Source organism: Triticum dicoccoides, chromosome 6B, assembly GCF_002162155.2.
Source record: "Triticum dicoccoides isolate Atlit2015 ecotype Zavitan chromosome 6B, WEW_v2.0, whole genome shotgun sequence".
In the NCBI taxonomy this organism is placed as follows: Eukaryota; Viridiplantae; Streptophyta; class Magnoliopsida; order Poales; family Poaceae; genus Triticum; species Triticum dicoccoides.
The window spans coordinates 312200551-312213754 of NC_041391.1; positions in this window are offsets into that span (position 1 = coordinate 312200551).

Consider the following 13204-nt stretch of genomic DNA (forward strand, 5'->3'; position numbering starts at 1 on the left):
AATCAAGTGAGAGGCATCAACACCTATGTCATCAACCCAAGAAAGCAAGTAATAGTGGAACATGGGTGATGCAACATAGCAAGCAATCATAGTGATCAAGTCAAACATGCTAGTAGTGCGAAGATGCAACATACTAGAAGGAATCATGGCAAGCATGTCATGTGTGCAAATAGTGGGCATGAATAATTCACATGTCATAGCACAAGCATGAAAGCAAGATGTGAGGAACATAGCATGAATGTATTGGTGAGAAGCCATATGTAAATAGCAATGGGTCATCATGACTCTCCCAACACAACAAACATCGATAGCATGGGGCACATGATAAACATGGCAATAGCAACAAGGATCTCCACCAAGCATGCAAATACACATAGGGTCAATCATGGGTAGATGCAAGCAAGGGTCACAATTGCATGGAAAATGCATAGAAGCAAGTATAACATGCAAAGTGAACACGGGAATATGAGCATAAGGTGACAAGTGGTAAATAGCCCATAGCCGTGTGAGAGCCAAGTAGAAGAGATGCGCGTAGTCCTTGCGCGAAGGGAACGATGGTAAGGATAGTCCACGGGATCCCAAAGCATCGTTGCTCTCAAGAGCTCGTTTCGTCAACTTTTGGGATTGAGAGGTTGACGAGTATACATGAGCTACACAAAACAAAGACAAAGGAAAAATTGTGTGTGCATGGTATATGTACACATCATCCATCATGATGCGCACGGGCATGTGTCGGTTAGCACAAAATATCCAATGCTCAAAAAAATGAGAAGCGTGATATAGAAACATGTCATCCACCATGATAGGTTTGTTATTATGTATTGCATAATGGAGACTCAAATTGTGTAATGCATCACGAGAAATATCTAGAGCATTGTTATTCATGGAATGCATATCGTGCACGCAATTATGGGAATCATGCAAAGTATGGAATGCATCAAAATCTCCTAATATGTATGAGGAAACTATGGGGGTCTCCTCATGAGCATTAGTGGAAACATCACATGGAGAATATTGACAACATCCAAAACAATGCATATTCAGACCAATGTGCTCATGGCATGGTATAGGAGATGAATTGCACAAATCATGTAAAGGAAGCATGGCAATATCATTACAAGAGAAGCAAAAGCCAATCACCATCATCTCGTCATCTATGCCATAAGTGCAAATGGGATTGATTTTAATGGGGTATGCATAGTTACTATGTTGAGATTGAAATGATGCAATATGGGAGATCTCATTCATAGCATATGACAAGTTCAATGGATTGTCAAACATGATGTGACCAATAGAATTTTCACATGATATCCTATGGAGCATAGCATCACAACTAGGCAACTCAACATGCTCATCATCATATTCATCATAAATAGGTAAGTCAAGGCATGAAGAAGTCTCACTAGCATGAAGCATGGGAATAGGTGGGTCAACATCATGGGAGCAATCAATGTCAAGAGAGTCCACTAGTGGGACAAGAGAAGCACCATCACCTATGTTACCTTTGGAGCGTCGCTCATGTGTTGTAGGTGAGTTGTTGAAGATTGTCTCGTTGTCATCTTCATCTTGATGGAACCATGTGGGGGGCTGCATCATCGTCCACCATGGCCATCATCGTGTCCAATGGAGGAATAGACTCGTCAAGGATAGGTGTGTCGTCATGTAGGAGACCTGGCACCAAAGAAGAAAACACACTATGAGTAGAGGGTAAGTCGTTAGAAATCATAGTGGCCTCACATGCCTTGTCAACTACCTCACTCACTAAGTGTTGTGGCTCACTCACTCCCTCAAGGATGCTCTCATTCATATGGTTGGTGGAGTCACTCAAATGGCGCTCAACCTCACATAGGATGTGTGGCATGCTCTCATATGTGGGGCTAGTGGTGGTCACACTCATACTCTCATAGGAAATGCTCTCAATGTCACGTATGGTGTTGTCACTCATGTCACTCATGTGGTGGTGGCTCTCCTCACATGGCACTTGGGGCATCTCGACATATGTGGGTGTCGGAGAGATGTAGGTGCAAATGTCTCCATGCGTGGTCGCGTAGCTTGCCTCGGAGGAGGAGTCCAATGTGGGCGTCGTCTTCATGTTGTTGAAGAGGTTCGCGCTCGTCGTCGTGGTCGAAGGGGATGGCCCTTGCTCGACCGTCTTGTCGCCGTCTTGGTGTTGGAGGCCCATATGATGTGGCACCTCATAGCTCGTCTCCATGACCGAAGGGAATCTCCCATGCTCGGCCATCTTCCTTGAGGGGCTTCCGAAGATGGAAGTGTCACCCTCGCTCGTAGGTGGTCGCCTTGGACTTGATGAAGTCGATGTAGGCGTACTCATGGGAAGTAGGCGAAGATGTCGTACGTCCAAAGGCGAAGATGCCTTGAGAACACTTGGCGAAGATGCCGAAGTGGTTGATGTAGCCGTAGCACCGTCTTGGTGGTGGTCGTCTCGCGGTCTTCTCTTGTGCTTATGAAGCTTGGACTTGGCGTGAAGTAGGGCTTGTTGGGACTTGTGCACTTGCGCTTGTGGAGCATCTTCATGATGATGATGTCGTTGTCGTGCTTGAGCTCGTAGAAGATGTCGTTCATTGTCGTCGTGCACATGATGCTTGGAGGTGACTTGCCCTTCATGACGATGTGGATCACGTACGTGATGATGGTCGCCATGTAGATGTGGACGAGGACGATTTGCACTTGCATCTTTTTCGCGCTCCGAAGACTTGTGGCTTGAATGTCGCCGCCTTGAAGATGATGAAGGGGAAGTAGACTTGAGCAAGGTCCGAATCTCCTCCATCCTTGCATCTTGCTCCTCTTTATGTGCGGCAAGCTTCTTGTCGATGTAGTCCCTTCTACTTTCTTCGGAGTGACAAATGTCGATGGAGATGTTCTCGATGCGCTCTCGCAATCTTGATTGTGCGCCTTGCACTTGTCGTTGTAGATCGAAGATAGATGCTTTGGTGATGTAGTTTTTCACGCCGTCATTGTTGTCGAAGACCGGAGAGGAAATGCCTTGCCTATCCATCACAAAACTCGAGCAAATATGAGTGGGAGAAAGAGAAGAACTTATACCAATGTACCTTGACCGAAGTTGACAATGAATCAAGTTCACTCAAATGCGGACAATGAAATAGCACTATTTGTACCAATCCTTGTCGGTTCTCACACCTACACAAGTAAAGCTTATAATGGAGCTCGGTGAGGATAGTGGCACAAAAATTTAATGCAAAATGTTAGCAAGAGTCAATGATGTTGAAAGAGATTCACAAATTTGCAAGTGAAACAAATGGACCAATAGCAATGAAAGGTACACGGAAACACACCCACGGATAAATAAATGGGGTCGTGCAACCAAGGAATGAGCACAAAATGTGGAATCCACGGAAAACGCTCGTGTTGCACAACTCAAGAAAGACACTAGCACGATTGCTCAATTGGCGGATACGACACTTGTGCACAACCTATAAGATGCAAAATGGATAAACTTCCCAAGTATGCTATGTATGTATGGTTCCCGGTGTTTCTCTCAAGATGATGCAAGATGATCGGATATGACAATCTTATATGCAAAGTGGTATGATGATATGGCACTTGCTTACAAGCTTCTTTGCTCTTTCTCTTTTGCTTAAAAGCTTTATTCTCTTTTTTTTCTTTTCTATGGCCATTTTTGCACAATGCACAAACCAAGATAGCATTTGTGTATATGCGGGAACAAACTTGAGACACAATGGATGATATGATACCAAGATGATATTGTATGGTATGTAATGGAAGGTATGGATCACTAATGTGCACAAGTAACGTTGCCGACAATACTCAAATGGCTAGTCTCGATAGGCAAGTAACGCAAAATGGGCTAGGGGTTAACAATGCAATGGCAAGGGGAATATACAAAGGTGTCACCGAGGTTACCGTCCTTTGCGATGATGAGTGGCGGTGTTCTTGATGTAGATAGCAAGATGATGGAGACTCGTCCCTAAGTAGCCGAAACACCTTAGGAAACGGAAAAACCGCAAACTCAAAATCTCAAATGACAAATGTAAAATGGTGGTAGCGGTAAAGCGGTGGTGGTTTGCACTCGGCAATGCGGAAGTGGAATGATGGGCTATACACGTGTTGGAGTTGAAGTTGTCGTACCTAAGTAGCCGAAACACCTTAGGAGACACAAGCCACAACTCAAACAAGCTCAAACAACTATTGGGTTAAGTTGGGGGGTGGCAGAAGTGTATGGTAGGCACGCCTATGCGGAAATGGTGGTGGTGGTTGATGAAGAAGCAATCATCCCTAAGTAGCCGAAACACCTTAGGAGACTCGAATCACTACTCAAGCAACCACTAATGCTATATGGAACAAAATGGGTTAGGTTGCGGAAGTCGGTGGTGGCTATGCGGATGATATGGTGGAGGGCCTAGGCAAACTTGCAAAATTTTCAAAACTTTGATGGAGTCAAATGATGTTGGTGGTATTTTTGTGGGATGGGGGATGTCAATAGCTTCAAAACGAGCTAAAGAACGTCAAAATCGGAGTTCGGATGAATTAGTTATGGACAAAACAAAAATCAGCCGAAGTGGGAAACTACAGGTAGCGGACGTCCGGAAATGGACGGATGTCCGGTGGTCGGACGTCCGGTGAGCTCGGAAATCCGCTAATTTCATTCTGGAATGGGATGCCGGACGTCCGGTAAGTAGCGGATGTCCGGTGGTTCCTGGGGCTCCGAACGTCCGGTAAAGTGGCGGTCGTCCGGTGGGTCGGGGTCAACGCGGGATTTGAGCTCCGGGACGTGATTTTGGGCGGAAAATGGAGATTTCGGGGTCAAAATTGGGTGGATTTCGTGGATGGAAAGAGGGGAAACTCGGGGGAATGCTAAATCCACTTGAAACCAAGCAAATCCATGGATCAAAATCAACAAAACATCATCAAACCAACAAATCACAAAAAAATTTGGGGGCTATTTTTGGTGGGGATTTCGAATTTAAGGAAGAACACAACAAAATCAAGCTAGAAAACATGCGTAGGGGCTCCAAAAACGTGATCAACCTTGCTCTGATACCAAGATGATGTAGGGTGGAACCCTATGGCGACGATCTTTCACGTTTGGTGTGTATCCTACGAGGAATCACGAAGACTAGGCGGAAGCACAAAGGGAAACCACGAGGAAAACGAGAGAGAATCACTAAACCGACAAGGAATCAATCACACAAGTGCTAGATCACCGAACACATAAGGTAGCACAAGATTCAAGATCAACAAAGGTAAGGATACAAAGGAACCGTTCTTCTCCGTGAGGAGGCCTTGATGTTCTTCCCTAGAAAGGGGTCTTGAATCCTCTTGGGGGATGTTCTCCGAAGAGGTCGTGAACTCTGAGGAGAAGTATCCAAGTGGATGAGCAAAGGCTCTAACACAAACATGAGCTAATCCAATGCTAAACCTAACTAGGAGGAGGCGGAGGAGTATTCATAGTCTTAGTGCAAAAGGGCCGAAGTGAAGGGGTACATGGGCTTCGGCCCGAAACTGTGCGCAGACAGGTACCGGACGTCCGCTGGGGCCCGGTCGTCCGGTGGCTCATGAGGGACCGGTCGTCCGATGTCACCGGACGTCCGCTGGAAGCTCTCTGTGAAGGGGCATCGGACGTCCGGAAGTTTCATACTTCCGTTAATTTCCATTCTGTTGACAGGTGCCGGATGGCCGGTGCGGCCGGTCGTCCGCTCGCTGGGATGTCGCCGGACGTCCGGTCTGGACCGGTCGTCCGCTCGTTGTAGCTTGCATCTGCTGGGTCTTGGCCAGGCTGGTCAACAGGTGCCGGACGTCCGGTCGCCAGCGGTCATCCGATGGCTGTAACTTCTTCGGCGTCTCTTCTTCTTGGTTCTTGTACTTGGTGTCCTCGCTAGCTCGTCCATGGTCTTCCTCCTTGTTCCTGGTCATGCATAGCACACATATTTGAGGTAGTAACCATGTCTCACATGTAGAAAGTGAAGGTTCGGAGAGGAGCGAGTTCACCTTGTGTCCACTGGCGTATATTCGAGGACTCGTCATATGTCCACTTGGGGTTTGGAGAGTAGTCGGAGTGTACATGGTGATGAACGTGGGATGCTCCGCATCATCAAAGGTGTCAAGTGAACACGTGTAAAGGAGAAGATTCACCTTTATGTATGAGAAGTAGAGGTCGCACGTGTCACTTGCCAAACGGACTCTTGACATGGTGATGACCGTAGGATGCTCCGCATCATGTAGCCACACTAGATCACCAATGTTGAAGACCATGGGTCGCTTCTTGACGTTGAGCTTGGTCGCTAGTCGTTGTACTTGTCGCTCGATGGTGTGCCTTGTATCTTCATGCATCTTCCATATGTAGCTTGCACGAGCACTTGCGTCGAGGTTGGTTCTCTCTTGTAGAGGAGAGGTAGAATGTCCAATGGGGACAATGGGTTGAAGCCATAGACGACCTTGAAAGGGGACTTGTCGGTCGTCGAATGTCTTGCGCGGTTGTAGGCGTACTCGGCGATGGGTAGACACTCTTCCCACTCCTTGATGTTCCTCTTGATCAACACGCGAAGTAGAGTGGAGAGTGTACGGATCGTCACCTCTGTTTGGCCGTCGGTTTGAGGATGATATGCCGAAGAGAACAATAGCTTGATGCCGAGCTTGGCGCATAGGGTCTTCCAAAAGTAACTCAAGAACTTGACGTCGCGGTCCGAGACAATTGTCTTTGGCACTCCATGAAGTCGCAAGATTTCCCTACAAAATAGATTGGCAATATGTGAAGCATCATCTATCTTGTTGCAAGGAATGAAATATGCCATCTTAGAAAACCGGTCCACAACAACAAACACGGAATCTTTTCCATTATGAGTTCTAGGCAAACCAAGTATAAAATCCATGCTAATGTCTTCCCAAGGTTGATAAGGAATAGGAAGAGGCATGTAAAGACCATGAGATTGAGCTTTAGACTTAGCTTTGCGACATGTAGAGCATCGGGTGGTGAAGATGAGACGTCACGGAACATCTTGGGCCAATAATAGTTCTTGGGGAGCGTAGCGAACGTCTTGTCGCGTCCAAAGTGTCCCATGAGTCCGCCCCCATGAGCCTCTTGCAAAAGGAGCAAACGAAAAGAAGACTCGGGAATGCATAGTTTGTTAGCTCTCATAAGATATGCATCCTTGAAATAATATTGTTCCCAAGAAGTATGCGTCAAACATTTAGCATAAGGAATAGCAAAAGATGGATCATTAGCATATAAGTCTTTGATGTACTCAAAGCCAATAACATTCAACTCAAGTTTAGTGACAAGCGTACATATGCGTGAAAGCGCATCCGCAACCACATTTTCTTTACCCTTAATGTACTTGATCACATATGGAAAATATTCAATAAATTCACTCCATTTGGCATGACGCTTGTTCAACTTAGTTTGACCTTTTAAGTACTTAAGCGTTTCATGATCGGTATGGATGACAAACTCATGAGGTCTAAGGTAATGTTCCCAAACATGTAGGACACGCACTAAGGCATACAATTCTTTGTCATAGATGGGATAGTTAAGTTGAGCACCGAAGAGTTTTTCACTAAAATAAGCAATGGCTCATTTTTCTTGCATCAAAACTCCGCCAATTTCGGTACCACTTGCATCACAATGAACCTCAAAAGTTTTTTCAAAGTTGGGCAAAGCAAGAATCGGAGCATGAGTAAGCAAAGACTTGAGCTCATCAAAAGCGGTGGATTGCAAAGATCCCCAAACAAAAGGAGTATTCTTCTTACTCAAAGCATGCAAAGGAGCGGCAATTGTGCTAAAGTTTTTCACAAAGCGGCGATAAAATGCTGCAAGACCAAGAAAACTTTGCACTTGTTGCAAATTGGTGGGTTGGGGCCAAGTTTTAATTGCCTTAATCTTAGTTTCATCAACATGGACACCCTTGGAAGATACAACGAAACCCAAGAAAACCACTTTGTCAACGCCAAAAGTGCATTTTTTTCAAGTTTGCATAAAGGCTTTCCTTGCGAAGAGTTTGAAAAACAGATTTAACATGATTAATATGTTCTTTCATGGTTTTGCTAAACACAAGAATATCATCAAAGTAAACCACAACGAAGATTCCAATGTAAGGTCTAAGCACATGATGCATAAGACGCACGAAAGTTCCGGGTGCTTCCGACAAACCCATAGGCATCACTAACCACTCATATAAGCCAAATTTGGTTTTGAAAGTAGTTTTCCATTCATCACCTTCTTGAATGCGGATTTGATAATAGCCACTTTTAAGATCAATTTTTGAGAAAAAGTTGGCTCCACTAAGTTCATCAAGCATATCATCTAAGCGAGGAATGGGATGCCTATATCGAACGGTGATGGCATTTATGGGTCTACAATCGGAACATAAGCGGAAACTTCCATCGGGCTTAGGCACAAGTATAACGGGAACGACACAAGGGCTTAAGCTTTCACGTACATGACCGTTGTCGATTAGTTGTTGTACTTGCCATTGAATCTCCTTGGTTTCTTCGGGATTGACATGGTATGGGGCTTTGTTTGGAAGTGGCGCTCCGGGAATGAGGTCGATTCGATGTTCAATTCCTCGAAGAGGAGGTAGACCCGAAGGTAGCTCATCGGGAAAAACATCTTGAAATTCCTGTAAAAGAGATTGAAACACCAAAGGTAGCTCGTGAATGGTGTTAGTTTTTGGTCCTCCATCCTTGCACACAAGGACAAAGTGCATCACACTTGATGGGTTCTCACACACTTCTCTCATCTCAGTTTTGGTGGCAAATAGGATGAGATTTTTCTCTCTAGGTGAAGAGTCGCTCAAGTTTGGTTTGTGGCTCTCACTTTCTTTTGGGTGGATCACTTTCTCACTCTTCTCTCCATGATGGTTGGCTTGCTTGTCGGCTATCACTTGACTAGGAGACATAGGTCGTAGCACGTATTCCTTCCCTTTCATCTTCAAGCTATAGTGATTGGTGCGCCCATTGTGGATGACACCACGGTCGAATTGCCATGGTCGACCAAGAAGGAGGTGGCAAACGGTCATTGGGACCACATCACACTCCAAAGTGTCTTCATAAGCACCAATTTTGAAGGAGACTTGGACCATATGCTCGACTCGTATAGTGCCGGAGTCACTTAGCCATTGAACCTTGTAGGGGTGTGGGTGCTTCCTCTTGACCAATTTAAGCTTGGAGCATAGTTCTTCGCTTGCCAAGTTGTGACAACTACCTCCATCGATGATGACCTTGACGGGCCTTCCATTGATGCCAGCTTTTGTGTGGAAGATGTGGCATCGTTGGTCTTCTTCTTGTTGATGTTGAAGAGTCAAGACCTTGGAGACAACGAGAGCGGGGCTCGAATCCTCATCACAAAAGACTTGATCATCTTCATCCTCATTCACGCGTTGGTGCATGGCCACTTGCTCAAGAGCTTCCATCTCCTCATCACTCACGGAGTCGTAGGTGCCATCGTCGTTGAGGATCATGGTGCGCTTGTTTGTGCATTCATAGGACTTGTGGCCTCGGCCGCCGCAAGTGAAACACTTGAAGGAGCTTGTCTTGATGGTCTCATCGGTCAGAGTAGATGATGAAGCACGCGGCTTGAAGTTGCTTGTAGTACGAGGAAGACGACTTGAACTTGATGAAGGTTTCTTGAAACTTGACTTGTCGTCATTGCTTGGAGAAGGTTTGGTTGACGTAGATGTTGGAGGAGTTGTTGAAGCTTGGATGTTGGCGAAACCGTATGTCTTGGATGAGTACTTGGCGTACTTGAAGTCATCTTGCACTTGACGTTCCGCTTTTGTAGCTTGATGCACGAGCTCAATGAGGTTGGAGTAGGGTTGGAAGTCGGCAATCTTCTTGATGGGATGATTGAGACCATTCAAGAAACGTGCCATTGTTTGCTCATCATCTTCCGTGACATTGGCTCGAATCATGGCAATCTCCATTTCCTTGTAGTATTCTTCAACACTCTTTGTTCCTTGCTTGAGGAGTTGTAGCTTTTTGAAGAGATCGCGGTTGTAGTAGGTTGGCACAAAGCGTGCTCGCATGACTTCCTTCATTTGAGCCCAAGTGGTGATAGGTGGTTCACCTCTTGCTTCACGGCGCTCAAGAACTTGTTCCCACCATATGAGCACATAGTCTTGGAACTCAAGTGATGCCACAGCGATCTTCTTCTCTTCCTCATAGTTGTGTAAACGGAAAATTTTGTCGACCTTCAATGCCCATGAGAGGTATTCTTCCGGATCATTGCTTCCATTGAACTTGGGCATTGTGAACTTGAGCTTGCCATAGCGTTTCTCTTCTTGTGTTGTTGGCGATGGTGATGATGACGCCCTTGACGTGGAGGATAGTCATCCTCATGTTGCTCTTGGCGCGGATGAAGTCCATGATCAACTTGCACTTGTTGAACTTGAGGTTGAGGTGGAGCTTGACGAGCTTGTGGAGGACCTTGTGGAGGTTGACGTGCTTGTGGAGGAGCTTGTGGAGCTTGACGTTGCACACTCGGTTGGTAGTTCCTCTCTTGGATTTCTTCTCGAAGAGCTTCCTCTTGATTGCGTCGTTCGCGATTGCGGTTGGCGATGGCCTGACTTGATTCTTGAAGGGCACATTGCGCCTCAAGAGCTTGCGCTTCTCGTTGTTCTTGTTGAAGACGTTGAGCCTCGGCGTCTTGTTCCTCTTGGTGTAGACGCGCTCGTTCTTCTTCTTGGCATCGTAGTCGTTGCCGTTCTTGAGCTTGAGCAAAAGCGACTTGGTTTGATTGAGGACGAGGAACTTGCTCATCAACTTGCTCTTGTGAATGCTTGTCATGTCGTGGGTTCCGAGATTGATGCGGAGCATCCTTCCATCATCCCCATGGACGCATCTACGTCTCCTTCAACACCACGTGGACCCATGACTCGAGCCCGCTCTAAGGCTATCGAAGATAAGGTGAACTCGCTCTTCTCCGAAATCCCTCTTTCTACTCAAGAGACATGGCTACTACCTCAGACGGAAACTCTGTGTGTGATCAGGTACATCACTGAAGAAGAAGCGACAGGCGTCAACTCTTTGCTCAGCCCGGACCCTGCCCGGAACTTCCGGCCTGCCCGGAACTTCCGGCCTCCTTCGACATTGACGACCCCGGGCATGCCAACTTTCTGCTTAGCCCGGAACCTGCCCGGAACCTGGCCCGGAACTTCCAGCCCCCGGAACCTCCGGCCCTGCCCGGAACTTCTGGCCCCCGGAAGCCAGCCCTGCCACCCCGGTGCCAACTCTCGGCTTAGGCCGGACCCTGCCCGGAACTTCCGGCCTGGCCCGGAACTTCCGGCCTGGCCCGGAACTTCCGGCCTCGCCTGCGCGCAGCCACTTGGGCCGAGGCCTGTGTACCCTTTCGCCCCCTAGACTATATATACTCCTTCATCCCGTACATTTTAGGGTTAGCACTGGATTAGCTCATATTTGTGAGAGAGCCTTTGCTCATCCACTTGGATACTTCTCCTTGGAGTTCAGGACCTCTTCGGAGAAGATCCCCCAAGCGGATTCAAGACCCCTTTCTAGGGAAGACCATCAAGACCTCTGCGAGGAGAAGAACTGTCCTTTGTATCCTTACCTTTGTTGATTGTGGATCATATGTGTCTCTTTGTGTTCGGTGATCTAGCACTCGTGTGATTAATTCTCTATCAGTTTCGTGATTCTCTCTCTCTCGTTCTCCCCGTGATTTCCCCTTTGTGCTTCCGTGTGTTCTTCGTGATTATCCCGTAGGATCCCTCCAAACGTGAAAGATCGACCACTTAAGGTTTTGCCCTACATCAGAGATGCATGCCGGTCTTGACGCGCGGCTTGTCGAAGAATGGTCGATGACGGTGTACTTGAGTCGGAGAAGGTGTCATCGGAGTGTCGACTCGAACGGCTCCGTCTTGAGGATGAAGAAGTGGAAGGATGCCGGTTCCTCATCAAGGCGCGGATCTCGTCCATTCTTGTATCATTCTCTTGCTTGTGAGAGTCGAATTTGTTGTCGAAGTAGTCTCTTGTACGTTGCTCGGAGAGTCTCAAGTCGGTGGCGAGGTTGTCGATGCGATCGCTCATAGCTTGTTGCTCTTGGTGTAACGCCCTTTGAGCACCAAAGAGGTGGCTCTTTGTGATGAATGATGACATGTCGTCGCCGTTCTCGATGAGAGGTGGATTTGTAGAAGAACTTGGCCTATCCATCATTCCAAACAAAATGTGAGTGGTAGAAGGAAAAGAACGTGTACCAAATGTACCTTGACCGAAGTTGAAAATGAATCAAGTTCACTCCAATGCGGACAATGAAATAGCACTTTTGGTACCAATTCTTGTCGGTTCGCACACCTACACACGTAAAAGCTTTTGGTGGAGCTTGGTTAGGATGGTGGCACAAAATTTGATGCAATAGTAAGTGAGCTTCAATAATGTTGGAAAAGGTTCATAAATTTGCAAATGCAACAAGTAGACCAAGCAAGTATAATACACGGAAACACACACGCAAATAAATAAGTGGGATTGTGCAAACCAAAAGTGAGCCAAAATGTGGAAACCACGAAAATGCTCTTGTTGCACAATACTAGAGAGACGCTAGCACGATTGCACAATAGGCGGATACGCAAACTTGTGCACAACCTACTAGGCAAAAATGCAACTATCTCTATCCCAAGTATGCTATATGTATGGTATTTCGCTGCACTGATCCAAGATGATCCAATATGACAATCTTAATGTAGTATGATGCTATGGTTTTGCTCATAAGCTCGCTGCTTATCTTTCCTCTTTGCTTAAAAGCTTTTGTGGCTCTTTCACTCTTTGAGGTCATTTCTTATGCAAAACTTTACGAACCAAGATAGCAATTGTGTATGCTATGACAACTTTGTGACACACAAGTGGATCCCAAGATATGCACCACTATGGTATGGTATGTATGCTTATGGAGTATGATCCCTAATGTGCACAAGTCACGTTGCCTGCAATACTCAATGGCTAGTCTCGATGGGTAAGCTACGCAAAATGAGGCAATGTGGGTTATCAATGCAATTGCAAGGTATGGCAAAGATGTCGTCGATGTTACCGTCCTTGCTTCGGTTAAAGGTTGAAATGGTTGCGAAAGTAGATGGGGACGCAGTGCACGGTCTTCAGTACGTTGGCGAAGATGCCGCTGCACCGTGATCGAAGTTTCCGAAGTAGCGAAAGTGTCGAAGAAGTGCAACCGTTCTGTCTAGGCTGGAAGTTCCAGGCAAGACGG